Source organism: Podarcis liolepis (assembly GCF_965112155.1).
Source record: "Podarcis liolepis genome assembly, chromosome: 13".
In the NCBI taxonomy this organism is placed as follows: Eukaryota; Metazoa; Chordata; class Lepidosauria; order Squamata; family Lacertidae; genus Podarcis; species Podarcis liolepis.
Window position 1 is genome coordinate 31,872,849 of NC_139573.1, and position 26,731 is coordinate 31,899,579.

At 45.1% G+C, this 26,731-nt stretch overlaps 1 protein-coding gene across 5 annotated transcripts in view; it reads right to left on the reverse strand.

The window, feature by feature from the left end:
• The window catches only part of LOC310690604 (acid-sensing ion channel 2), a 375,157-nt gene that overhangs the window by 295,229 nt on the left and 53,197 nt on the right, over positions 1–26,731 (reverse strand). The gene's annotated exons all lie outside the window — the stretch shown is intronic.

The window sequence follows — 26,731 nt, forward strand, 5'->3', positions numbered from 1 at the left end:
TCTGATCAACTCTAATCTGAACCTACTGCACAGTGACGCACACACCCTCCATTAAATGGTCTTATTAGATTAATGCTTATAAGAAGAGGAAGAGCAAAAAGGGGTCCACATGTTCTAGCCAACCAATTATTTCTAGTAGACTTCAAGAAAGCTTTTGGGGTTTTTCACATCCTGCTCTGAAGAGGCTGTATATCTGAAGAGGCTGTATATCTAAGATGTATTCAAGAGGAGCCCTGATTGCCATATTTGTGGACCCCTGTTGGAGAATACTGACAGTGGTGAGGATTATCATCAGTATAACTGGATGTATGGTATATTCCTGTGCTCTACATCCTGGCAGCTAGTGCTTAAAAATGGCTAAAACATGACCTCTTGCCTAGAAGTCCTGCCCCCATAACCTTGGTTATGTATGGCTGACTATGGCTACTCACCAATGGGGAAGGGAGACATTCTGCACATACTCAAAAGCACTCTTTTATTTATTGGTAGGTTCTTGTTGTTGTCTTGCTGGGCTGTGTGTGTAATAAAAGGGAGCCAAGGCATCCTCTTTTATCTGTCCCCGTGTCAGTTTCAGTTTGTTTGTTAGCTTTTCTCTTTACTTTCTTTAGTGCATCACATGTTCCAGCCACTGAGAAAAGGCTCCAAGACCTGGTGTATCCAAGGTAAAGAATACTTTCTGTGCATGTGATCAGAAGCACTTCCCTTTATCATTCCTTTCCAGACCCTTGCAGCACACACCCTCTCCTATTCCTCAGCTCAGTTTGAGATTCTACGCCAACCCACCAGCCAAACCAACTTTCCATTTATTCCAGAGCAGTGTCATCACAGCACAGAGGTCTGTTGCTGCTCATCCATTGACTGGAATATCTGTCAAAAATGCATGATTTCACAGATGCTCAGCCTGTGGGATACAAGGGTGGGGTTTGCAAGCAGGTGACAGAAGATTTTAGCCGTTTTATGTGCTCAAAGTCAAAGTAGGATAATGGTGTACCACGACAGGGGCTTAGAAACAAAATTAGTAACTCACCATGTTATCTAAAGGTAAATGACATTTTCAGGTTTCTGAGCACCACTTCAAATCTTACACATTTCAGACAGAAAGCACTTGTTTTGCTTAAGGCATGAAAATTACATCATACATGATAATTGCACCTGTGTTTCCATTAATTATATTGTAAACTGCCCTGTGATCTTTGGATAAAGAATGGTAAGTAAATTTAATAAACAATAATAACAACTGTCCAGATTTACAGATGTACTTCATGAATCCTCCCTCACCCTCTCCATGCAAATGCTTTCCATTAGACTTTAAAAAATCCCCACTGCTTTGAACACAAATTGAAACAAATTGAATACAGAGAATGCAAATACTTCGTGCTTCAGTGAATGATAAACATATCTGCATGCTCTACTATGTAACTAGTAATGAAATCTCCTGACAGGTTAGTGTATTAATCAATTTTCAATCAATGCACCACTCTGCTTACAAAACAGACAAAAATGTGCTGTGCATGTTACGCTAGTGCCCCAGACCTAAACTTTATTTAATGCATTTATAATGCAGTCTTCCATCAAGGAGTTATAGGTTATTTCACAGCAACCCTGTGCAGTGCCTTAGACCGAGACCACCAATATCTCCTGGTAAAGCTGAATATGAACAGTGTTTACCCTAAAGGCTAGGAAGAAGGTAAAATAACTTTCATTGACCCAGCTGAGGCAGGCTTCTTGAGTTTCATACTCATCCAGCAGAATGGAAGCAGCAGTCTGGTACAAACAGAACAAGGGAGTGAGAAGAACATTATCATTGCTGATCACGGGCTAGTTTCAAAGCTGGAAAAACAATGGGCTTTGTACAAAGTGACCAAATATGTTACTGACAAAGAGCATATTCCTAAACATTTGACACCCGCAATCTGCATTCTGGACCCAGCCTCCATCCTCTGCTACTCTGTGCTGGATATTGCACTTCCAGACTTCTCTGGGCTTCTCTCTGTATAGGGTTCCCCATGTTGAGGCATATAGCCTACCCTCCCAAGCTCACAGCAATGCCATGGTTGGCTCTGCAAAAGGAGACATGTTGCTAAAACATGTAAAACCCTCCCCTTTACAAATATCCTTGTGGATAATGAAAATAAGCCAAGAGAAGACATGCAAAACTGCCACCCTAGGTGGGCTTTCTGTTAGCATTGCCATTTACATCACATATGACCCAGGTTCTCTCTCTCCACAGTTCTGTATGTGCACACACTATAGGTTTAAAGCATATTCGAAACACAAGCTACCCCTCAAAAAATTCTGAGCACTATAGTTTACCCCTTAAATACTTACAGTTCCCAGTAACCCTTAGCAAACTTTTATAAACCTCTTCAGTTGTTCTCTGGTCCCTTTCTGCCATCTAGTGGAGGACAGAAGTAAAGCATATCTCTCCCCCTCCTCCCGCGCACACACACACACACACACAAAAATCTGGTGCACTGAGTGGTGCTGTTTACTTCCTGCTGCTAAGTCCTTGGGATAACCTCTCCCCCTCCATCTGCTCAGTCCTAAGGAAGGACTAGATATGGGATGTTTGGACTGACAGCTACCTCAAACCAAATCTGGAAGCTGCCAAGAAGAGGAACAGCTGATAATGCCCACATAAACTTATGTTGGGCAGGGAAGACTGCAGCAATAAATGGGAATTGTTATAGAAAGCACATCTGTCACTGGAATCTGTGCCTTGCTGCTGCAGACTTAGATTTGTAGTAACATAAATCCTGAGGCCCAAGAAATGGAATAGGAGCCTTGTAAATTCATAGCTGAGTTCAAATTCAATGCTGGCACTGGAGTTTAGGTTTTGAACAAAGGGCGCGAGCGTCCTGATTTTGCAGGAACTGAGTTGTAACAAATTCAAATTTTGGCTCCAAACTATGACTTCTACCAGATATTTCTATTTTTAAAAAATCAATTGTGACTTTTAGAATTGGAAAATTCGTTCTCATTTTGATATTTTGCTTTATGTCTACTGACTGGATAGTAAAATCTCTCTCTGTGGATTTGCATAGGATTTGGATTGCTAGGATGGCTAGTGAAAGAACAAACAGGATACACACTGTGTGTGTGTGTGTGTGTGTGTGTGTACGTGCCTTCCAAATTGTTGCTCAATCACCTTCTCCAATAGGATGTTTCAAGATCCTGATTCCTGATGGAGCCAGTTTTCTAAGGACCCTTTAAGAAAAGAATAAGCAGTGAGGTAGCAAATGGTAGCAACAGTTTAGGTGCTCTGTGTCCTTGTTTCATGTTTCACAGCAATTGCCTTGAAATAACAATCCCTTAGCTCAGCTGGAAGCTAAAATAAAATGGAAAGTGAGGATAAGTGCCCCTGGATATTTGGTCAACCTTAGAAGATAAGCCACTATGGAAATAACAGGAATTATTATCTTGGAGAAGCAGAGGAGGAGAAAATTTATGATTCACTGCAAGTACACAGTGTCATGAGAATGAGCCCAGCAAGGAGATATAACCAAAATACTCCAGGATTTCCAGCTCATGTAAAGAATTCCAGATGACTTGTATTGAATCAACAATGTTGAATAGCCCTGCTTTTTTGCATATATGCCTGCATAAGGTTCAGGCTCTCAACCTCATTCGCTTGCTGCATTTCTTATTGGCCAAACAGTGGCATACATGGAGTGAAATGGGGAGGGGGGCACACCGGATCGGCAAAAGGAGCTGGGCTGTCGCATCTCCTCAGTCTGGCTCGCTGACTGTGCCACGGGCAAACAAGCAAGGCTGTCACTGTGGATCACCATCAGCCCTGCTCCACAGATGTGCGAGATCTTCTCAGCAGCTGACCTGAAAACTGCCCGATGATCAAGACAATCCTCACCCCACGCTCCTTTAAGGCAGTGTTTCCCAAACTTTTTTGGGCAACGGCACACCTGTTTACTGAAAAAAATCTCGCGGCACACCACCATTAAAGCCCCGCCCCGTGACGTCAGCGCGCAGCGTCACGCCGGGAGGGATGCACGAAAGTGAAAGTTTTTTCCCTCCCCCTTGCCGGGGAACCTCCAAGCTTTGGGGGTGGGAGGAGGCAACAGAGCGAGGGACTGAGGGACGGCGGCAACTGAGGCGGCGGCGGCTGTTGTGGTGGTGGCGGCGATAGCGGGCGGAGGAGGGGGCGGCGGCGGGGCTTGAGGAGCCGTCGCCGGGAGTTGCTGCTGCTGTTGTTGCTGCTGCTGCCCGGACATGCCGGCCTCCTCCTCCTCCGCTGTCTCGCGCTCCTCCCTTTTGCACGCGCTGCCCCGCCGCTCGGCACCACCACCGCGGAGCCGCCCCCGGCTCGACGCGGATCCTCGCCGCCGCCGCCTCTCACCGCCCGACTCGCCCGCCTCCCTCCCACGGCACACCAGCCAATGTCTCACGGCACAGTAGTGTGCCGCGGAACACCGGTTGGGAAACACTGCTTTAAGGTACCACGCTCTTGGTCTACATCACCCCTCACATACCACTGCTGCCTTTGCCATGTCACACAACTCTGCAACACACGTAGGCTGCGGCTTTATGCTGCTGTCCCCAAAGCTGTGCTCATGTGGCAATTCCCAACCAAAGGTGTTCAATTGGCTGGTTTTTATAGACGTCCTACCTGCTACCTCTTTCTCCCTCTCCATTCTCCCCTCCCTGAACCCAAGATGACCAAGGGATGCTTTTTCCAAGACCCAACTAGGGAGTAATGCATCTCCCATTTGAAAGGATGTTGGACAAGTTTTTGAGGGGGCAGGGGCAGAGAGACATGATATGCCACCAACCTTGGCCATTCTGGCACAAAAGGAGCACTCTTGCAAAGACAGCCATCCCTTCTCCTAGGATCAGAATGGCAGAAGTTCAACAAACTACCTGGTACGGTTACATGGGCAAGGGCTACGTCCTACCTCCAGTGGCAGAGGATGTATGGCTGTGTGTACCAGTTGTTGGGAATTGGAAGTGGGGAAAGTGCTACTGTGCTCAGGTCACCTGCTGTGCCGTGGGCATCTGATTGGACACTGTGAGAACAAGATGCTGGACTTGATAGGCCACTGGCCTGATCCAGCAGGGCCCTCCTTAAGGAAGCAGGAGTCATAAAGTTTAACTCTTTCAATATCTGGGAAGGCAACTGCTACATGTCCCCATCCCTTAAATTAAGAACTGCAGATCAGTCAACGTTGTTTGCAGATCAGAGATGATGTTTGCAGATGACGCAGTCCTGATTGTGCAAGGAAGCTCTACAGAGTCTCATCAACCATTTTGCCCAAGCCTGCATAGAGATTGATCTTATCAGCCTGACGAAAACAAACATCCTGGCTCAGGATATCAGTCAGCACTCCACACATAAGCATTGGTGACCACATGCTTGAGGTGACGATTTCGTCTACCTGGGCTCCACCATAATCAGCAACCTCTCCATCAACGCTAAGCTGGACAAACATATTGGCAAGGCAGTTACAGCAATGGCTTGCCTCTCCAATAGGGTGTCTGGAAATGTGATGCTAACAACCAATACCAAGATGAAGGTCTTCCAGGCTTGTGTGCTCAGCATGCTGCTTTATGGTAAGTGAGAAAAGAACGACTTGCATCCTCCAGGAGTGATGCCTCAATGCTTTCCACATGTGCCCTAGATCAGGCCCTCCTCTAAGTTGGAGGAGACAGATGAGTAACCTTCCCAAAGCTGATGGCTTTCAAGTGTCAGGAGTGTGTGCAGGAGCCGGGCCCTGTGACCAGTAGGGCTTCGCAGGACTGGGGCCTTCCTAAGTTTGTTCTGAAGAGGCAAGGTGCGGCCGCACAGGTGAGGCCACTTGGTAACTCACTGCACCTGGTGGCTAGAGCTGGGAAGGGATATAAGGTCAGCATTTCCCTTTGGCTCTTTGCCACAGCAACACGCTTCCTGTGTTTGGCTTCTTGCTTCCTGATCCTCGGAGTTTGGCTTCTTGACTCCTTGCTTCTCGACCCTCGACTTCATGGCTCCTTGGTTCTTGACCCTCGGACCCTTGACTTCGTGACTCTCTGCTTCCTGACCCTCGGATCCCTGGCTTCTGGACTCTCATTCATGCTTCCACCCCGCCATCTTGCCCGGTCCCAACGTCCTCAGCTGGGACTTCAATCGCCCGTAGACTGGACCATTACATCAAGTTCCAGAGAGATCTCCCACAGCCCCTGAGATAACATCAGCTACCCATCTTGAGTTATTAGCTAGTCATCTGTTTAAAACAAAAAGTGGCCAATAAGAATGGGAAGACTACCTTGTTGGATGAAACCAAAGGTCCACCAGTCCAGTATTTTGTGGCCAACTGTGGCAAGCCGCTGGGAAGCTCACAAACAGGCCTCCTCATTTGTCTGCAGCATCTGATACTCAGGAGTATATTGCCTCTTTACATGGAGCTTCCTTTCAGCTGGCATGCCTGATTCAAGCAAGCAAGCAAAAAAGCAGAATAAACGCAGAGTGTGAGGAACCACCAACTCTTCTGATGAAGTCTAGGCACTCAAACTGCACCCTGATGCATTCCTCGGCAAGATGTTCTGCATACAAAAGCTGACTGCTGCATTTCAAGGATATAAATATGAACAGCTTAAGCAAGTGAGCCAAGCTACACTCAGAAAGGTTGTTGAACAGTTTTTTCTAATTTGCTTACTCAAAGTTTATGCAATGGTTAGACTACACTCTATCTTTGTCTGATTTGTTTATAGAGAGGTTATTCAACAATGAATAGTCTTCCCAATTTACTTGAGGGATGCCCATGCGTTGTCTTGTTAATCATTCCAGTCACCCCAAACATTTCAGTGCATTTCCCCATAACATCCCAAGCTGCATAAAATCTGGGTTTTCTTAAGTAGGTTTGTTGTGCTTGGGTGACACAGCACTTTAATCCACTTTAATTGTGCATATCTAAATTGCTGATGTGTACTTGAATCCCTTCTGCAAAATACTAACAGATTGGAGGCACCCTCCCCATTTTGACCATGTGGCTTATTTACACTATGTTTTGCTACTTGCTTGCCTAAGACTGTGCATATAAACAAAATATGTTTGAAAACACATAAATCATACAGGTTCACTCTTCATAGATTTGGGAAAGGCTGCATCGCTCAGTATATACACTCCCAAGTTTGCTGCACTGCAATGTGTGAAAATCTCCTTAGTGTAAAGCGAAAAACTATTCAGAGTTTTCTAATGCTATGTGGGGGAGCCAGCCACCCCTCAAGCCATGTCTGGAACTGGTGGGAACCATAGCGCTCTGAAGGCCTAGTGAATTAGCTAATCCTGTTTTCAATCAAAACCCAATTGTTAAGCTGCTCCAGTTCTGTATCCCTGGTCAGCATCCCTGATCTGTCACCATGGAAACCAAGCATCCCTGTATCTGAGCCACCAAAAACTCATTCCATACTAAGACTTAAAAGTGGAGTGGTGGTGAGGACTTTTAAATTCCCTGCATCTAAATGCCCAGCTAAAACGTTTTCCCAGGGCACTTTAGCCCTATCACACACACCTGCTCCCGGCTCCTGCTGAGGCTGTGCTTAGAATTAAAACCCATCACCTTTATAAATCCAACTGACATGAATTTAAATCAAGATCATGTGTTACTGCAGCCATCTCAAACACCTGCTTGGGAATGAAGAATGTCTGGGGAAATGCCCTTTGTAAGCAGTGCAAATGTTTTCAGTCGCTCTGCAAAAAGCCCATTATAAACTATATAAACATTTCCAGCTTTGTAACTATCCCATTATCATCAATGAAAATGCTCTTTTCAACACAGCTTGCTCTGTGTACACCGGGGAACTGCTGCCTCTCCATCCTGTGAAATTAAGAGTTCTGCAGAAATCCAGTGCCTGAATATTCCTACACCAGAGTTGAGGAACCTCAGGCCTGGGGCTCAAATGCAGATCTCTAAAGTCTGAGGACTTCACCCACCCCACACTCTCGCCCCACAGGCCGTTTCACCCCTTCCCCTTTTTCATTCTTTTTTTCTTTTTTGTCTGGCTGGAATGTTTCCTTGAACCCTGATAAATGCCTCCTGCTTGCTTGGTTGGAGAACAGAGAGGGGTGTGTGAGCATGTGTAGGAACCAGCCTCCTGCACGAAGATAAAACCTGCATCTGTTGCTCTGCCTTTAGTCACATGCCCACCACTGCCATGTGGCCCATGAAGGGTGCCTGGTATGGAATGTGGCCCTTGACCTGAAAAGGGTTCACTAATCTTGTCCTACATCGGCTAATGTTGAGCCAATAATAAAAATATGGTTACAGATCGGTGCAGCACCTTCAGCTACCATCTTTTGAGCTACTGTCAATGGATATGCTAGCAGGAGCAACAGCTGGAGCAAAACAAAATCAAGAGTCAGGCTTTAAGTAGGGCTGAGGAAACTGTGGCCCTCCAGATGTTTCTGGACTGAGCTCCCACCAGCCCCATCCAACATGGCCAATGGTCAGGGATGATGGAAGTTGTAGTCTAGCAACATCTCAAGGGTCACAGGTTCCCCAGACCTGCTTGAAGGACTGATAGTCCTGTCAGAAAAATCCTTCCTAAAACATTCACAGAATCATGGATGGCAGAAAACACTAAATGCTCTTAACTCTTCTCACAGAGAAGCATAAAATGCCCTAGGAGCCAGCCAGCCAGGATGCTTTGCCTTCAAGTTCATATTCTGCTATTGAGGCACAATATGGGCCATGGGTAAATTATTCTCTCATTCTTGGACCATCTGCTGGAAAAGTGCCATGATATTGACTGACCAAACTAGGTTTATTTATTAATTAACGTGTTTCTATTCCATCCTTCCCCAAAGTGATTAGCAATTCAGATAATAAAGATCCACACTATACATTGATACAGTTCTTGTAAAATGAATACGAGAAAGATTACTACAGCTTAAAAATACAAAATAGCAGTCATAATAAATTAATCATCAGAAAACTAGAAGAACCACTGAACAGTAATTTGTCTTGCATATCCTCATAAGCTAGCTGAATTACAACAAGTCTTGCCTGATGCTGAAATCATAGAATCATAGAATTGCAGAGTTGGAAAGGACCCCCAAGGCTCATCGATTCCAACCCCCTGCAATGCAGGAATCACAGCTAAATAATCCCTGACAGATAGCCATCCAACCTCAGTTTAAAAACCTCCAATGAAGGAGAATCCATCACCTTATGGGGTATTCCATTCCACCGTCAAACAGCTCTTATCATCAGAAAGTTCTTCCCAATGTTTAGCTGTAATTTCCTTTCGTGAATTTTGAATCTATTGGTTCAAGTCCTATCCTCCAGAGCAGCAGAAAAAAATCTGGCTCCATCTTCCATGTGACAGCCCTTCAGTTACTTGAATAAGGTTACCATATTACCTCTTAGTTCTCTCTTCGCCAGGAAACATGCCCAATCCCTCAACCATCAGCAAGAAGGAAACAGAGCAAAAGTCCCAGTGAAGAGAGTTCCACAATCTAATCTTGGTACCACAGCTGAAAATGCTCTGCCCTGAGTTAACTATCCATTCATCATATGTCAGATAATGGGGGTGAGTTTAGGAAGAGAGATAGAAACATGGAGTTAGGCCTCTGAGGAAGATCTTACTATACAAGCAGGTTAATATGGGGAAAAGCAGTCCTTATAGCATCTCCTTTGTAAAGGTAAAAAGGTAAAGGACCCCTGGACAGTTAAGTCCAGTCAAAGGCAACTATGGGGTTGCGGTGCTCATCTCACTTTCAGGCCAAGGGAGCCGGCGTTTGTCCACAGACAGCTTTCTGGGTCATGTAGCCAGCATGACTAAACCACTTCTGTGATGGAAACCGGAGTGCACAGAAATGCCGTTTACCTTCCTGCCACAGCGGTACCTATTTATCTACTTGTACTGGCCTGCTTTCGAACTGCTAGGTTGGCAGGAGCTGGGGCAGGAGCGGTGAGCTCACCCCGTCATAGGGATTCAAACCACCGACCTTCTGATCAGTAAGCCCAAGAGGCTCAGTGGTTTAGACCACAGCGCCACCCTTTGCATCTCCTTTGTATTCACCCCTTCATCCATAAGAAACAGATTCTAGTAATTCTCAGAGAGCTTTAATTATAATCTCCAGCCACATTCTCAGTATATTCATATTCTTCCTCCTTCATTACTGGATGCTGCCAAGAACAAACATCTAAAAACCCAAACTCGTAATTAACAGAATGCAATGAACTCCTAGGCCTAGCCTACTTAGAGCAATTAAGGTTGCAGCCAGAACTCTGAATCAGAAACCAATTGAAAGCCAGCAAAGGACTGTTGAGATTTCAAGACACAAAGTATAAACTGTTGCAAATACACACATGTAACTCCATTGTATGTTCTGTAAGCATGGATATATTCCTGCTTGCCACTAGAGACCCCCATATGCTCTATTTGGGGGTGTCTTTGAAAAGAACTGGGAAACTTCAATTGGCTCAGAATGCAGCCCTAAAGAGGTAGGCTCTGGGGACTCTTCCCTGCCTCTCTTGCCCACTCAGCCACTTCAGTTAGCTTAGATGGTTTAACTGGGCACCTGGAGAAGACAGCGTCTTTGAGCTTGTCCCAACATGCATGACCCTCTCATCCCAGGAATGTAGAACTGGGAAGGTCTCTCTCTTACAGAACCATCAAGAGCCAGGCACACTGCCTGAAGCTTTTTCCCCCCGCCTACAGCCGCTTCCAAAACAGCTTGCTGCAACTTGTCAATTTCAAAGCAGCGCTTCATGCTATTAATCTGCAACGGCATTATAGCGCACGGCACATTGTTTGTCTCGCCCAGGCTATCCTTTGGAGAGAGATGTGCCGGGTAATTGCTGCCCTCATCGATCAATGTGGAGATCTTTAAATATGCAGGAGGTTGGTTTATGCATTCAGACTTCAATTTCTGCAGAGCACAGAGATGATGATGATAATAATATTCAAAAAGCTGAAGGGATTCTTGTCATGCATTTAAGCTTTCCTCCAACTTTGCAGGTCTCAGCCAATGGCACAGGCAAAAAAAAAAAAAGCGCTTTTACTTTGGACACTCTCTGGACCACAGAACTATGCCAGACCACACCCTGGGTCTTGAACCAGAAGCCTTGAACAGGGCCAGCCCTCCCATAAGGCTTGGTGAAGCAGTTGCCTCAGGCAGCAGGCTCAGGACAGCTGGGAGGGGTGGCAGATCCAGGCCTGCAAGGAGTGTGTCACTTGACACCTCCTGTGCTTGCTACCTGTTGTCTCCTCCTCCACCCCCCTGCCACCAGCTCCTCCTCTACCACTGGAGATGACTCCTCTGCCTCCTTCTCCATCACCCCCCACCGCCTCCTTTTTCCTCCCCCACCACCTTCAACACACTGGGGCTTCCTTCGGTATCCTCAGGTGGTAGAAGTTGTAGTGGAAGCTGGGCAAAGATGAGTTGTAATCAGTGGTGGTGGTGGCAAAGAGCCACAGAGGGGGAGGAGTCTATGTGAAGCATCATTTTCTGCTTTGTCCTGGGCCAGCCCTAGCCTTGAGACTCTAGTCCAGGGGTCTGCAACCCGCGGCTCCGGAGCCGCATGTGGCTCTTTTACATCTTTGCTGTGGCTCCGGGGCGGATACTAGCGAGGGGAGGAGGCTTATTGTGCGCCCCGACACTCCTCACTGTGGCGGGCACTGTACTGGCTGTGATGTCGCATGGGGGCGGTGCGTGCGTTAGTCACGCACCGTTCCCGACATCACCTTCCCGCCCGCTGTCAGATCGTGGCTCCGGAGATATATTTGTTTTAAATGTCGCAATGGTTTTGCGGCTCCCAGTTGTTGTTTTTTCTTCGGAAACGGGTCCAAGTGGCTCTTTTTGTCTTAAAGGTTGCAGACCCCTGCTCTAGTCTGGGACCTAGCCTGGACAGCTACTCTCAGCTCACTCTTTATGGATGGGAAACCTGTGCCTCTCCGGCTGTTGTTGGACTCCAACCATATCAGCCCAAGCTAGCATGGTCATTGGTGAGGGAAGTTGGGAGCTGCAGTGCAACAACATCTGGAGAAGAACAAATGGAAGGCCGAATGGAAGGCAGAATGAAGCCTGATCTGAAACAAGCAGAAGGTTCATGGTGAGGGGTGTCAGTATCCAGTTCAAAACAAACAGATCTTAAACATAGGCATCCCACAGCGTGTTAACGTTATTTTGTAAAAGAGGGGTATAACATAAATAGTAATTTTAGCACAATTAAGTTACTACTAATAACATAAAATTTATTCTATAGTGTTTAAAAACCCTGTTAGTTATGTCAGGGATTTTGCTGTTGAGGAGGAACATTCTGCTCCTTCCTCACAAGAAAGCCAAGGCTGCAATCCTGTACCCACTTTCCTGGGAGTAAACCCCACTAAACACAGAGACTTACTGCTGAGTAGATGTGTAGACCATCCTATTGTAAATTAACTACAGAGTGAATTCTTAATTACTCCCTGGACCTCAGATACTTGTTGTATAGTAGCATTTGCAGTAAATAGCTTGAAGGGAGTTACCTGATCTCAGATGAAACCACCAGAAGAAAGATGCATCATGGTTGTTAGAAAGAAAGAGAGGTCAAAAGAGGAATCCAGTAGGTCTTTAAAACTATAGAAAAGTGCACTAAAGAGTAGGGGGGAAAGCCGCTCTTTAGGGCCCCAGGGATTCCTAAGGCCTTGTGTCCAAATACCTCACTCATTCATCCATTCTGGCTCCACTTATTGGCTAAAGACACTGAAAGGTGAAAGAATTCTGGGTACCTTAGAAGGGGTATGTACACATTTTGCTTCATAACTTTAATTCTAGTAGGGCTTGTCAAGATGGCAATCCTATGCCCACTTACGGTACTTTTCCCCCTTTTTAAAAATGAAAGCTCAGAGTCTGCCCACCTTTGCAGCCATGGGTCCTGATGCAATTGCACTACCTGCCCTGTTCTGAATCCAGCCATGTGCTGAAGAACCCGAGTTTGAGACTCATTTGCTTTGCTGCTTTCTGCTCATTCCAGCAGTAGCCAGCAGAGGCTTTTTGCACAGCCAGACCAAAAGCAGAACAGCAGACTTGTCTGTGCAAAGCCCCAATAATCTTTATTGTTATTTAAATCAGCATCAAATCAGCTTTGGCCACCCCCTTTGCCTGCCCTGCTGCTGGAGCACGGCTAATGGTATTACAACAGATTGGGCACCCTGGTAAAAAGCAGCAGCAGCCGCCACTGCTGGAAGCTAGCAGACGAGGAGATGTCAAATGGAATAATGCAATTTCCTGGCACGAACGCACACTGGAGTCTTGTTCTTCTGTTTATTGTGCGAGGAAAGGCAGCAGCAGTGCTGGGAGGGAACTAGCATTTGCACCTGATGGAATCCCAGCATCCACCTTAGCATAATTGATCAAATTGTTGCTCCTTTCCTTTTGGACTTTTCGTCGTTTCCATCCCAGCATTGCCTGTTCAGTCATTCTGAGATCAGCAGGACAAAATTCTGTCGTATTACATGAAACATATGCAGCAACCGGAAAACCCAATAGGCTGGTTTTGTTGCTTCATTACTGTATTCCTGGGTCTGATTTACACACACACACACACACACACACACACACACACAGGCTGAAGCATTTGCATGTGTCAACAGACAGTTAAAGACATAACACCACAGACAGAACTTTCAAATCAACGGATGCTGTTTGATGGAGGCAGTTCACACATTCAGTTGTTGGTAATCAAGGCTGGCAATGAATGAACATGATTTGATTTCTCTGGTGCCAAATCTATGAACTGACTCTTGATGATTAGCAGCTCAACACATGACAAGGAACATAGGAAGCAAGCTGTCATGTATCAAGTCAGACCATTTGATATCTAACTCACTATACAATTGACAGGCAGCAGCTCTCCAGAGATTCATGTGGGGAGCCACTCCCAGCCCCACCTAGAGATGCCAGGGATTGAACCAGGGACCTTTTGAATTTGAAGTATGTCTGCTGAGCCAGGGCCCTCCCCTGTGTGATCCTGGACTGGTCCCTGGAGTGCACTCAGTTAATATCCATGTCCACACCACCAATTTAAAGCTAGTTTCAAACCTGTTTCACTGTTGCAACACCCAATCACAGAAGATTGGCTAATTCCTACTAAAGGGGAGGGGGCAGTGAGGGAAGAGAAAGTCTGCTGGAAAACTTTGCCACCTGCCCAAGAAACCCTGTTCCATAATAACCACATAGGCAAAGGTTGGACTTACTTAGTGACAAGGTAAAACACCACACACGTGACCAGAGGCATTTTTCCTTATTGGTTCACATGTTGCGTTATATATTTATGTACTGTATCATACATATTTCTATCCATTTTGAAACCAGAACAGCTTAAGCCACAAATCCTTCCATTAGGAAGCTCGATCTAAAGGCCAAACAGCAGCCAAGTCGAGAGTTAGGGCCTTCTGGCTGCTTTTCCCCCGTAAAACAAAAGCAGCCAGACACATTAAGACCATGCATGAAAAGCACATGGCCTCTCCCAAAGAATCCTGGGAATTGTTTATCCCTAACACAGCTGCAATTCCCAGCAGCCTGAACAAACTACAGTTGCTGGGATTCTTGGGGGGAAGACATGTGCTTCTATCATTTATCTATCTATTTATCTATTTTGCTTTGAGATCCCACCTTTTCTTCCAAGGAACTCAAGGTGGCATACATGGTTCTCTGCCTCCTTGTTTAATCCCCACAACAACCCTGTGAGGTAGGTTAGGCTGAAAGGCAGTGACCGGCCCAAGTTCACCTAGTGAGCTTCAGAGCTGAGTGGGGATTGAACTCTGGTCTCCCAAATCCTAAACACTATACACCGCTGTTGTTGTAATTCAGCAGCATCCATAAACTCATGCCTGCCGTTAGCTTCTGCTTTATTGGAGTCTAGCTCCCCCAGGGAGGTGCATCATGGTCAGCTAGGGATTTAAATGTGCTTTAAATGTATGGTGTAGATGTGATGTGCAACTGACGCCAGGGACCGTTTGGACATACGTACATTTGGGGGAAGGGTCAGTAATTAAACCTTATGATGGAGGTGACTATGTCCTGAAATACGTCCTCTCTTAAGGTCAGCCTTAATACCCATTGCAAATTCATTCAACAGGCTTTGACTCACCAGCTGATGTGCCGGATGTGAGGAGCTGTGTGCAAAAGAATGAAAGGTTATTATAGCCAGAAATATGTTTGTAAAGGAAGATACATTTAAGATAAGTTGGGTCATTTATCTTTCTTTCCCAGCAGAGGTGCATCTCTGTGCAAAATGCTGAATAAGAAGCAAGATGAGAATGACACTAAGCTCGTGCCATGTTGTGCCTGGGAGGAAAGGGGACTGTGCTGGAGACAGGGGGGCACAAATACATCATACATAATTGATTCAACAAATGTCGCCTCTTTCTATCTCACAGCCACTCCATATAAGACACATAAAGGGAAAGCATGAAGGGGTGGGGGGAGAAAAGAACAGCAAAGGCATGTTTAGCTTAGGAAAAGAAGATCAAACTAGGCCAGTTTACAAAGGCACAAAAGGCTTTGAAAACCAATATTTGCTAGGGCTGCTGAGGAAGGACCACAAAGCACATGAATCCCTTCCTCCTCCTTCTTTTCTCTCTCTCTTTTAGTAACTATTCCCCTCAATTCTTCAATAAAATAAAAAAATGCAAAAAATACGCAACAAATAAAAACTTTTTAAAAAAGAAGATGTTGCTATTGCACATGCAAGATGTGTAGGTGCTCAAGAGAAATTAGTGTAAGAGCATAAAGGTTTGCAGAGTCATATGTCGAAGGTATCTATGCCACCATTGGGGGCCACTCTCCACTTGTGCCATAAACAAATAATTAGAAAGCATTAGGTCGAGACAGATTGTGCCAATTTCAGCTGCTATGTTTTGTCTTTTTTCCTATGCAAAAAGCAACCTCACATTCCAGACCCCAGCCACCATACCAGCCTTCTCCAGCCTGGAGCCCTTCATATGTTTGGGGCTACAATCCCCATCAGCATGACCCATGGGTAGAGATTATGGGCATCACAGTCCAAAGCAACTAGAAAGCACACAGATCCACACCATACATTCGCTGTACATTTAAAGCACCTAGCTTCCCCCAAAGAACCATGGGAACTTTAGTTTTCCTCCTTGGCAAGCTACAATTCCCAGCACCCTTAACAAACTACAGTTCCAGGGATTAGGGAAAACTAGGTGTGTTGAATGTATGGTGCGGATATGCCCTATTGAGGAAGGCAGTGATTCAGAGGCAAAGGGGTCATAGGGATTATGGGTCAGTGGTTTCCTGCCTCAGGGACTCCTCGGGTCCCAAGCAGGCCCATATGAGGAAGACTACTTGCAGATCACGCAGAGGAAAATAGATTTAGTGCCTCATTCTACCCGGAGGCTGGGGGTTTGTTACCCTCCAGATTCCAACATCTCAGAACACACCCAAAGTTCATTACAAGCTCCCAAAGGGTGACTCTAGACAGGGGTAGTGCGTCCCATTTCACTGCTTGAAGCAAGACAGGAAATGCCATTCTGCCCTACCACCCCTGCCAAAGCATCGCCTATCTACGTTGCGTGGCATCAGCGTGAAGTGGCAGCTGTGACAGTAGGTTCCAGCAAAATGTGGCCAGAGGCCATACAGTGAAGCTGGTGTCCACAGTTCTAAGCCTTTACATTTCTGTTCACTCCCAGCTAAAGGGCAGGAATTGGGCATTCAGTACACCTACTGTGCTGTTTAGCTCCTCAGGCTCTTATTGATACAATAACCTTCTTCTATGGGTGCTGCATCTGGTTCTGCATAGCCTGACTCAGCCCTGACTTTCTGGAATTCTACTCGGGACTGGATCCCAGGATCAGTCTTCTTCAAGCCATATTCAGTGCTCACAGACTCACTGCTTGGGCAGAATGGAACACCAGCACAAGGCAAGGCCAAAGGAACTCATCCAGGAATTGAAGTTTGAGTGCCATGAATGGATGGCAGTTGGCACAGAGAAAGGCAAGCTGATCTGACTCATGGAGGATGATGGTCACGGATGATCTCCAGTGCAACCTGTGCAGAAAAATTGCTGTGCCTGGCACTAATTACTGACCATGGATTGTGATTTGGATTTCTCGTTTCAAGTCCTCCAAATGTTTTCTGACAATATAACAGCCTTTTCGCTTGCTCGCTTTGTTTTTGCCATCTTCTCTCGCTCAGCCAAAATATGCATGAATGAGAACATTTGAACCTTTTAATTGAAACTATCAATTGAGAACAAGCAGCGCAGTCATAACCATCCAAAATGCAAATAGGCAGATGGATTTTCGATGGAAATCATCTGCTTGAGGCCAGGAAAAGATAACCAAGAATAGAATTTTGCCTGGGGTTTTGCAGACCCCAGAAAGGCCAATGCAACTACTCCATCCAGCCCCTTAACGTAAGAACTCCCATCCAGCCCTCTCTGTCAACCCACACAATCCAAATAAGAACACAAAAAGAGCTGGATCAAACCAAAGGCCCATTTAGTCCAGCATTCTTCCCTAGGATTGCCAGACCTCCAGGGCTGACCTGAAGTCTTCAGGCCTGCGTGCCATCCTCCAGGCGGCAGGTAGACTGCTTAATTCTGCAAGAATTCCTAAAAAAAATTAATAAGGAGGCTGTGCATGCAGTTTTCAAGCTTCAGTCCGGCAGAAGCCAACTGCAAATGTTAACATAGACTCTTTGGGTGGGGAGGGTCTCCCTCCTCCCCTCCCAATTAACCTCCACATCCAGGACACAATGGTTGGAAGGAGCACTGAAGAAGAAAAAGTGTTGGGGTGGAGAAGATTACGAGATGGTTATGAGTATGTATGCATGTCTGGTTGTGAGATGAAGGGCTGCAGAAACAATGCCATGCTTGATGACATCACTAGGGTCCACCCTCTGTTACATCACCAGGGGGCTCTTCCAGGTCTCAGGTTTTGGCCCTGATATCTTAGGATCTGGGATATTTCTGACCTGGCAACCGTAGACTGTCCATCCAGATGCCTATGGGAAGCCTACCAGGAGGATATGAGCTCAATAGCTCTTTCCCACTGTTATTCCTCAGCAGCTAATAGTCAGAGGTACACTGCCATCAAAGTTGTGGTAGCAAATACTATAGTTTAGCTACATATTGTGTAAAGAATTACTTCCGTTCATCTGTCCTGAATCTCCCACCATTCAGCTTCATTAAAGGTAAAGGGACCCCTGATCATTAAGTCCAGTCGTGGCCGACTCTGGGGTTGCGGCACTCATCTCGCTTTATTGGCTGAGGGAGCCGGCGTACAGCTTCCAGCTTATGGGGCCAGCATGAATAAGCCACTTCTGGCGAACCAGAGCAGCACATGGAAACACCATTTACCTTCCCACCAGAGTGGTACCTATTTATCTACTTGCACTTTGAGGTGCTTTCGAACTGCTAGGTTGGCAGGAGCAGGGACCGAGCAACGGGAACTCACCCTGTCGTGGGGATTCGAACCGCCGATCTTCTGATCGGCACGTCCTAGGCTCTGTGGTTTAACCCACAGCGCCACCCGCTTCCCTCCGCTTCACTGGATGACTCCATATTCAAGCATTACCATTGAGAGAGAAACTTCTCCCTGCCCACTTTCACTATGTGTTATCTTGTATGCACACCTCTATCATGGTCCCCCTTGCTTTTTTCTAAACTAAATACCCCCAAACATTCATACTTTCTTCATAAGAAGTATGAAGTATGCTCCAGCATACTGATTATGTTGCTTGCCCTTTTCTTCACCTTTTCCAGCTCTACGGTGTTCTTTTTGGGGTGTGCTGACCTCAACTGTACACGCCATTGCAAATGTGGCAGAACCATGGACTTTTATGATTATATTATGATATTGGCATCAGTGTGTCCCTAGGAGAAAGCCATGGACAAGCCATCCACAGATCAATTATTATTATTATTATTATTATTATTATTATTATTACTACTACTACTAATACTACTACATTTATGTCCTATCTTTCCTTCAAGGAGCTCAAGGTGGTGTCCATGTTTTTCCCTCTCTCCATTTCACAGCCCTGTGAGGTAGGCTAGGCTAGATGCTTACTGGCCCAAAGTCACCCTGTGAGCTTCATGGCTGAGTGGGGAATTGAACCCCAGCCTCTCAGGTCCTAGTCTAACACTCTGACCACCGCATCACAGGATTTAATAGGATTCAAGCAAGCATGACTTGCCACATACCAAAAGGGGCAAACACTACCCACTATCATTGCTCAAGCAGTCTGTGGGCAAAATTCCTTTCAGACTCTACTGTGGAGACCACCAACTGCTATTGTGATAGCCATCTCTTATCTTGATTGCTCGCTAATGGGCACTGATGGTCAGCTGATTTCAAGAGCTGCCTAAAGATGTTTCCTCAAATATTGTCAGTGGCTAGAAAATGTTTCTTGAATGAGCACAGATACATGGTTGCTAGCTACAGAATAACTGGTTGTTTTTTATATCATTTGAAAAATTATGTAACTTGTTTTTAATGCTTGCTTTTATTAGCATTTTTAATGAATAATTCATATTGCCTTCTGTAAATCACTTAGAAATCATTTGCTTGAATGAGGTTTTTTTTTTTGTTAAATCACATTGAGTAATTAATTAGCTGTTGTTACAGTAATATCCCATCTTTACTTCAATAATATCCCCATTTTATCTTCACAAGCCTTTGAGGTCGAGTTCATGTCCACCAGGAGCCATGTGCATTCAGTATTGTGAGCCCAATTTTGTGCAACTCCCTTCTGGTTGAAATCAGACAGGCCTCCTACCTGTTGAATATCTGGCACCTACCAAAAACCTTTTAAAATTATAGTTCCAGCAGGCATTTTATAGGTTGTGGTTTTTTACCTTTTCTATATTTTATTTCTTGTACTATGCTTTGAGATTAGTGTAGCTAAGCGGTATATAAATTTTTTAGAGAAATACACAAGTTAGGCCAAGATATGGTTAGTGGCTCAAAGTTCCCCAGAGCTCTCAAAGGTCTCTCAGTCCAACTCTCTAACCTATGGGTAGGCAAACTAAGGCCCTGGGGCTGGATCCGGCCCAATCGCCTTCTCAATCCATTCAAGAATCAATCCATTCAAGAATCCAGCCCGCGGACAGTCTGGGAATCAGCGTGTTTTTACATGAGTAGAATGTGTCCTTTTATTTAAAATGCATCTCTGGGTTATTTGTGGGGCATAGGAATTCGTTCATTATTTTTTTTCAAAATATAGTCTGGTCCCCCCACAAGGTCTGAGGGACAGTGGACCGGCCCCCTACTGAAAAAGTTTGCTGACCCCTGCTCTAACCACTATACCCTAATGCCTTCATAGGAGATTGAGAAATAGCAGTTTGGAAGTTAAGCTGTAGCCGGTAAAGGGGGAATGACTCAAGTTTTTAAGCTGGGTGGGAAAAGGCGCTTTTGAGGGTTCACACTGGATACACCTTGCTTTTTGGGAAAGTGATGCAGCTTTTTACTGACTGGCACTAGACAGTGTACCAGACTGTGTGGGCGTCTGCCTGCTCAACACATGTGTTTATGAATAAATAGATTTGGAAGAGCACCGTAAGGCTCCAGTGCTCTCTCGCCTCCCAAAGGAACACACACTGTGCAGGGTCTGCTGCTGGAATAATCACCTACTGCTGGGTGAAATGGGAAGCTACCCCCTCAAAACACACACATAAATGAAGGAACAATAAAGACCATGCCTATCTGAGATTTCGACAAGGACTAGAACCTCCAGACACTTTTTATATGAGTTGGCATTCCTTTATGACTTATACAGCAGAACCATCATTTTCAAGACAACTTTAGTCACAAGCCAGGCAAATAAGGAACTATAATTAATGATCCGATAAAGCTGATAGTCTGTATTTGGACTTTGTTATCTTGTGCAACTACACATTCTTCATGCCTATTTTATAGTTTTGTTTTTCACCTTTTAATTTTTGTCTGTTGTTATAACTGTTCTCTCTGTTTTATATACATTATAAAATGAAATAATGATTTTAAAAATTTAATAATAATAATAATAATAATATAAAGACTGTGCCTCTGAGCATGTGCAGGGGAACTAATCCAATCCCCATTGAGCATAAGGGAAAGGCCTTCTAGGTTAGAATGTGCAGTTTCTGTGCAGATCAGATCCTCACCCCCACAAACTAGCCTTTTGTCCCTCACACTCTGATGTAAAAATAAAATAAAAAATCAAGTAGAGGAAGAATAAGAAGAAGTTATTGTTCTTCAGGAACAGAATTTGCCTCGCATTTATATTCACGGGAGCTCCCACCTTGCAGTGTCTGGCCAATATCGGAACGTTATGGCTCCAGCTTCAGTGAAGCCATAAATAGAGCACAATTTTTAGCAGCTTTGGATGAAAGGGCCATTTGCTAGGAGTGTCTCCTGAAACAACTCCTCCTCACTAGGAGGGTGCAGGGAATTATGAAAGTGAGCAAGTAAAGGACAGAAAACTGGAGTAAAGTTGAGAGAGATAGAGAGAACCATCAAGGGAGGTGGTGAGGGTGCTAAAAAGAGAAAGGGAACCACCCTGCCCTCTGCCCTGAAACAGGGATAGAGAGCCAGATAGAGTTGGACTACAGCTCCCATCATCCCTTGCCACTGGCCATGTTGGCCAAGCTGGTGCTTCCACCAGTGCGTCTTCACCGCAATAACCCAGCTACTACCATTCTACCTCCCAGTAAGTAGCAGTGATGCAACTGACTGGAGATCAGGTGAGTACTGCTGACCAAGCACACCATCTGTTTCAGAGGGCAACACTACCAATGGGGGATGGAGAAACGTGTGGGTGTCAAAACTTCTGAAAAAAGCTGGCACTTTGGCTGAGAAAGGTCCCTCACTCCGGGTCCTAGATGGAAGCCATGTTTCTTTATTCTAAGGGCTTATCCACAATTCCTCTCGTCCCGCTCTTTAGCATTTGATCGGGGCAAATGGCAATAGGTGTGTGTTCTGATTTAGAGATAAAGAGCAGGTTTCTTCTAGGAAAGGAGCAGGCCAAGAGGAATAGCACTTAGACCTGTGATTTTCTAGGCACGGGACAAGTGAAAGTGCAGACGAGCCCTTAGTATGGGGTAGACACAGGCTGCAGTTGCTCACTGGTGATAAAAAGACACACTGCATATGTTCAGATTTAAGGCTCTGCCACTCCATGTAGTAGCACCAGCTTTCCTCATAAATATCAGCCGTCCTTCTCCATATCTCACATCTCAGCGTACTGCAAACGGAACTTTTAGAAGCTTTGCTGAATAAGATGAATTTGTCTGCAGCATAGTTAAGCCATAATAATTATGTGAGTATAAACATATGCAGATTACCTCCCTCTCCTCATTATTGCTGAATGAATGCTTGGGGCCATAAGTACTATTTAAAAACAAGATAGCTAATCATATTCATTCACACACACATAAATATACACACATATATACATATGCACACAGAGACATTTTCTATACATTAGCCTGGATGATCATCATTGCCTTTAAACAAACTGATTCTCAAGAAACTGTTTGTGCATGGGAATGGAGAAGGCAGGCGGAGTATATTAATTTTTAAAAATGGTTATACACTGATTGCTTGTGTGATGCTCTGCTAATTGCACTGAGGCAAGATTTATCTTGGAGAAAGGTACTCAATCTTCACTAGCCAAACAGATGCAGAAAGTATTTTATTGAGTTCTGCGTTCACAGCTGTCAGAAAGTCAATTAATTTTTGCCAGGGGCATTGCTCACAGAGAGGTCTTTCTGAATGTCAGAGGAGGGACAGGGGCCTGTGAACAGAGAATCCTTAAAAGTACAAAGTGTGTCAAACTGGGCTCTTCTCCTGTTAGCCTCTGCACTGGTATGGAAGCCACTGCAGTGCTACTCTTTCCCAAGCCACTTAAGTTAATGTGAGAAGCCCCATACCATGAGAAGCTCCCCACACCAACATCCACTCCTGGAAAAATGGGTTAAAATTGATTCCTCCCACAAAGTCTTCTCAAATTAACCAAGTGACATGCAAAGGAATGGTGCTGCTGCGGTTCCCCCATTCCACCGTGACCAATACCCAGGCCAGTCTCACAATATCAGTGGTGGCTGGTGCCCATTGGGGCTGGTAAGGCAGAAGGCCAATAGCAGGTGGAGTCCGAGTCAATGACAGGCAGAACCACCCCTGATGGTTCTAAGTAAAGAGAGAATCAAGTAGGAGCAGGCTGAGTTTAGTGCAGCAGTGTCCCATTCAGCTCTACCTTTGAAGGTGACCCGGAAACTACAATTAATCCAGAATGTGGCAGCTAGACTGGTGACTGGGAGCGGCCGCAGTGACCACATAACACCGGTCTTGAAAGACCTACATTGGCTCCCAGTACGTTTCCGAGCACAATTCAAAGTGTTGGTGCTGACCTTTAAAGCCCTAAACGGCCTCAGTCCAGTATATCTGAAGGAGCGTCTCCACCCCCATCGTTCTACCCGGACACTGAGGTCCAGCACCGAGGGCCTTCTGGCGGTTCCCTCACTACGAGAAGCCAAGTTACAGGGAACCAGGCAGAAGGCCTTCTTGGTAGTGGCGCCCTCCCTGTGGAACGCCCTCCCACCAGATGTCAAAGAGAACAACAACTACCAGACTTTTAGAAGACATCTGAAGGCAGCCCTGTTTAGGGAAGCTTTTAATGTTTGATGTATTAAAGTATTTTAATATTTTTTTTGGAAGAAGCCCAGAGTGGCTGGGGAAGCCCAGCCAGATGGGCGGGGTATAAATAATAAATTATTATTATTATTATTATTATTATTATTAGACCAGCCTCAACTGCAGGAATATCACACACCAGCACCCACAAGCATCACAGGGTGGGAGTAGCACTAACAGGGTGCTCCCTGCCAAATATAACACCCAGGCAGGCTTGTATGGGAGGACATGCTACTTCAGATATTTGGGGACCAAGTCATTTCAGGCTCAGTATATCAATGTATAGGCCATAGTGGGGCACATAATATGCCATGACCCATATAAAAAGCATTACTTTAAAAAAAAGCCCCTGCTACACTGCAGATATGCTTTGTGTGACACTATCTGCCTTGCTTCAGCATCACACCCTGACACAAGCTGGGTCTAGCAGAAACCTAGGTTCCTGCATTATCTCCTCTTCTACATTGTCAATGTGAGACCAAGACACCTCCTACCAAATTATCCTCTATTTCCCATCTCCAAAAGGTGAATACTCTTAAGAGGAACAAAATAAAATTTAAGCACTTTGCCAGTGATCTGGAAATAATGAGTGCCATAAAAATGGCTGAGTGATACAGTCAAAAGGCAAATACAGTTAGATTTTAAAATCCACAATACAACAACTATGACATGGTTTATTGCCCAAGTTCCTCTTACAGATCAGAACAGGTTAGCAGATAAGTACCCAAGGATTAGTGCAAATGGACATTTTCATGATTGAAAAGGCACGCTACACAGGGAAGGATACTAGGGTGTTTCAACACACCAATTCTAGGGGAAAGCATGTTGGAATTTGCAGGTGCAGCTCAGTTATTCTGAAAAGAGGAGTTTAAAGTTCAGTGCAAAAATTACAACCATGTATTTATGTACCCGTATTTTTCGCTCTATAACACGCACCCAACCATAACATGCACGTAGTTTTTAGAGGAAGAAAATCCGTAGGCATGCCACCCGTAGGCATTCCCTCCATAACACGCACAGACATTTCCCCTTACTTTTTAGGAGGAAAAAAGTGAGTGTTATGGTGCAAAAAATACGGTATATTCCACGATAATGCATTGGCTTTACTGTTGGGTACAGAATTCAGCATCCTTATAATCTCAGCATTAATGTCGAGCACATCCAGACTGGTAGTTTTTATTTTGCAACATGTCACTCAAGCAATATTAGTGCATTAGCATTGGATTTATACTGGAGCATCCACACGTCATTCCTCTTAGTTGTTCTGCAATGTTTCCCCAGGGCCACCACATGACTGCCATCTGCAGGGACACACTTGCTCTATCTAGGGTTTGCCATATTTTGAAGAGCAAAACAGAGGACACATTTGCTGACTTCTACTTTTAACTATGCACCACTACAACTCTCAACAGGCGCGTCTTACCCACAGAGGCTAGTGGCGCAGGGTGCCAGGGCACCAAGTTCTGGAGGGCACCAGGGAAGAGGCAGAGGCTGGATGCGGTGCCACCCAACATCAGCTCACCGCCCTCACCCGCCACCCGCCAAAGCAGCACTGCGCCCAAAGTCTCTGTCTGCTGTGGTTACCGTGGCACGAAGAGGCCAGCTGAGCAGGGAGGTGCCACGTCCAGCCTCTGTTTCTTCCCCACTGGAGCAGCCGCCCTCCAGCCACTACCCACCTCCTCCAGCCCCACCAGCAGCGCCATCCTCCCTTAAAAAAGGTTGACAACTCTGGGAAACGGGGGGGGGGGGGGGCGCAGAGGAAGCTTTGCACCACGGCACCGGATATGCTTAAGATGGTCCTGACTCTCATTTTACATACCCATGAAATAGAGGACATGTCCTTGAAAAAGAGGGCATATGGCAACCCTACAAGTGGGCCAAAAGATTGAAACAAAGCCCATAACGTTTGTGGTAAAAAAAAGTTACAGGGTTTCAGCAGGGAGCTACAGGCATGCAACCAACAGGAAATGAAGTACATACAATTACATCCACCCCCAAAATTTTGCAGGCACAAACGTTACTGAAAGCAGTAGGGCTAGGCAATATCAACTTTTCAACATCACAATAGCATATTCACCGTTTTATATGCCATTGGGTAAGGCTTGGCCAAGATACTGATTTTTCCCATTTTCCTCTTGCTTTCTACACTCCATTCCTCCCTCCTCTTTACAGCTGGGTCTATATCCCAGGAGGATGGAAAGATCAGAAGGTTCTCAATCTGTGCCCCTGGAATACAAAGGATATTATCAACGCAGCCAAGCTGTCTCCATGAATTTCCTCCAAAAGTTGCTCACTCGGTTCAATATATTTTCATAGCAGAGGCAGACACTCCTTGAATTTGAAAAACATAAATCCACCCTAAGAGAGTCTCATAAGAATAGTCTGCAGAAGAAATGAGAGCTAAATTATATCCAAATAGTATCAGTACTGTACTAATGTAAGTTTTGAACCAGATAGAAAAAAAGCAATAAATACTGCAGATCACTGGGCAAACCATCTGTTTCAACAAAAAGTATTTTTTAAAGATCCTACAAATGAATCATAACTTCTAATTCCTTGGGGGGGTCTGGGGAGTTTCTTATCAGATTCCAGCTTGTAATGTTATTATAACTCCACTGACCCAAGGAAACCATATAATGGAGTTGTAATAGTATTTCAGACAGCTTGTTTTGTATATTGAAGCACAGATGGAAACGAGAAGTAGTTTTCCTATAAAAGAAGATTCACCAAGGTGGAAGGATTACAATACACAATGATCTTGGAAAGAATAGCACACTTCATCATTCAAGCTGGAATCTGGTAAGATGCCTCACTCACACACCTGGCCCCACATACCCAAAGAATTAGAAGATATTGTTCATCTACTGGAATTTACAAAAGACTCTTGGTTGAAACAGATGTTTTACAGGCATCCCATGCTTTTCATTGTTATTTCTGTATATGGTTGAGAACTTGTATTAGTACAAGACAATGCATTTAGCCATAATATGAGTCTCTCCATCTGTGGCAGAGAATTTTGGATTTTTGGCAGTCCAAGAAGTTCCATGATTTGCCCTCTATGAATGGGCCAGAAAAAATAAGATAATCCCAGTGGACAAGGGGTGATATTTTGGTG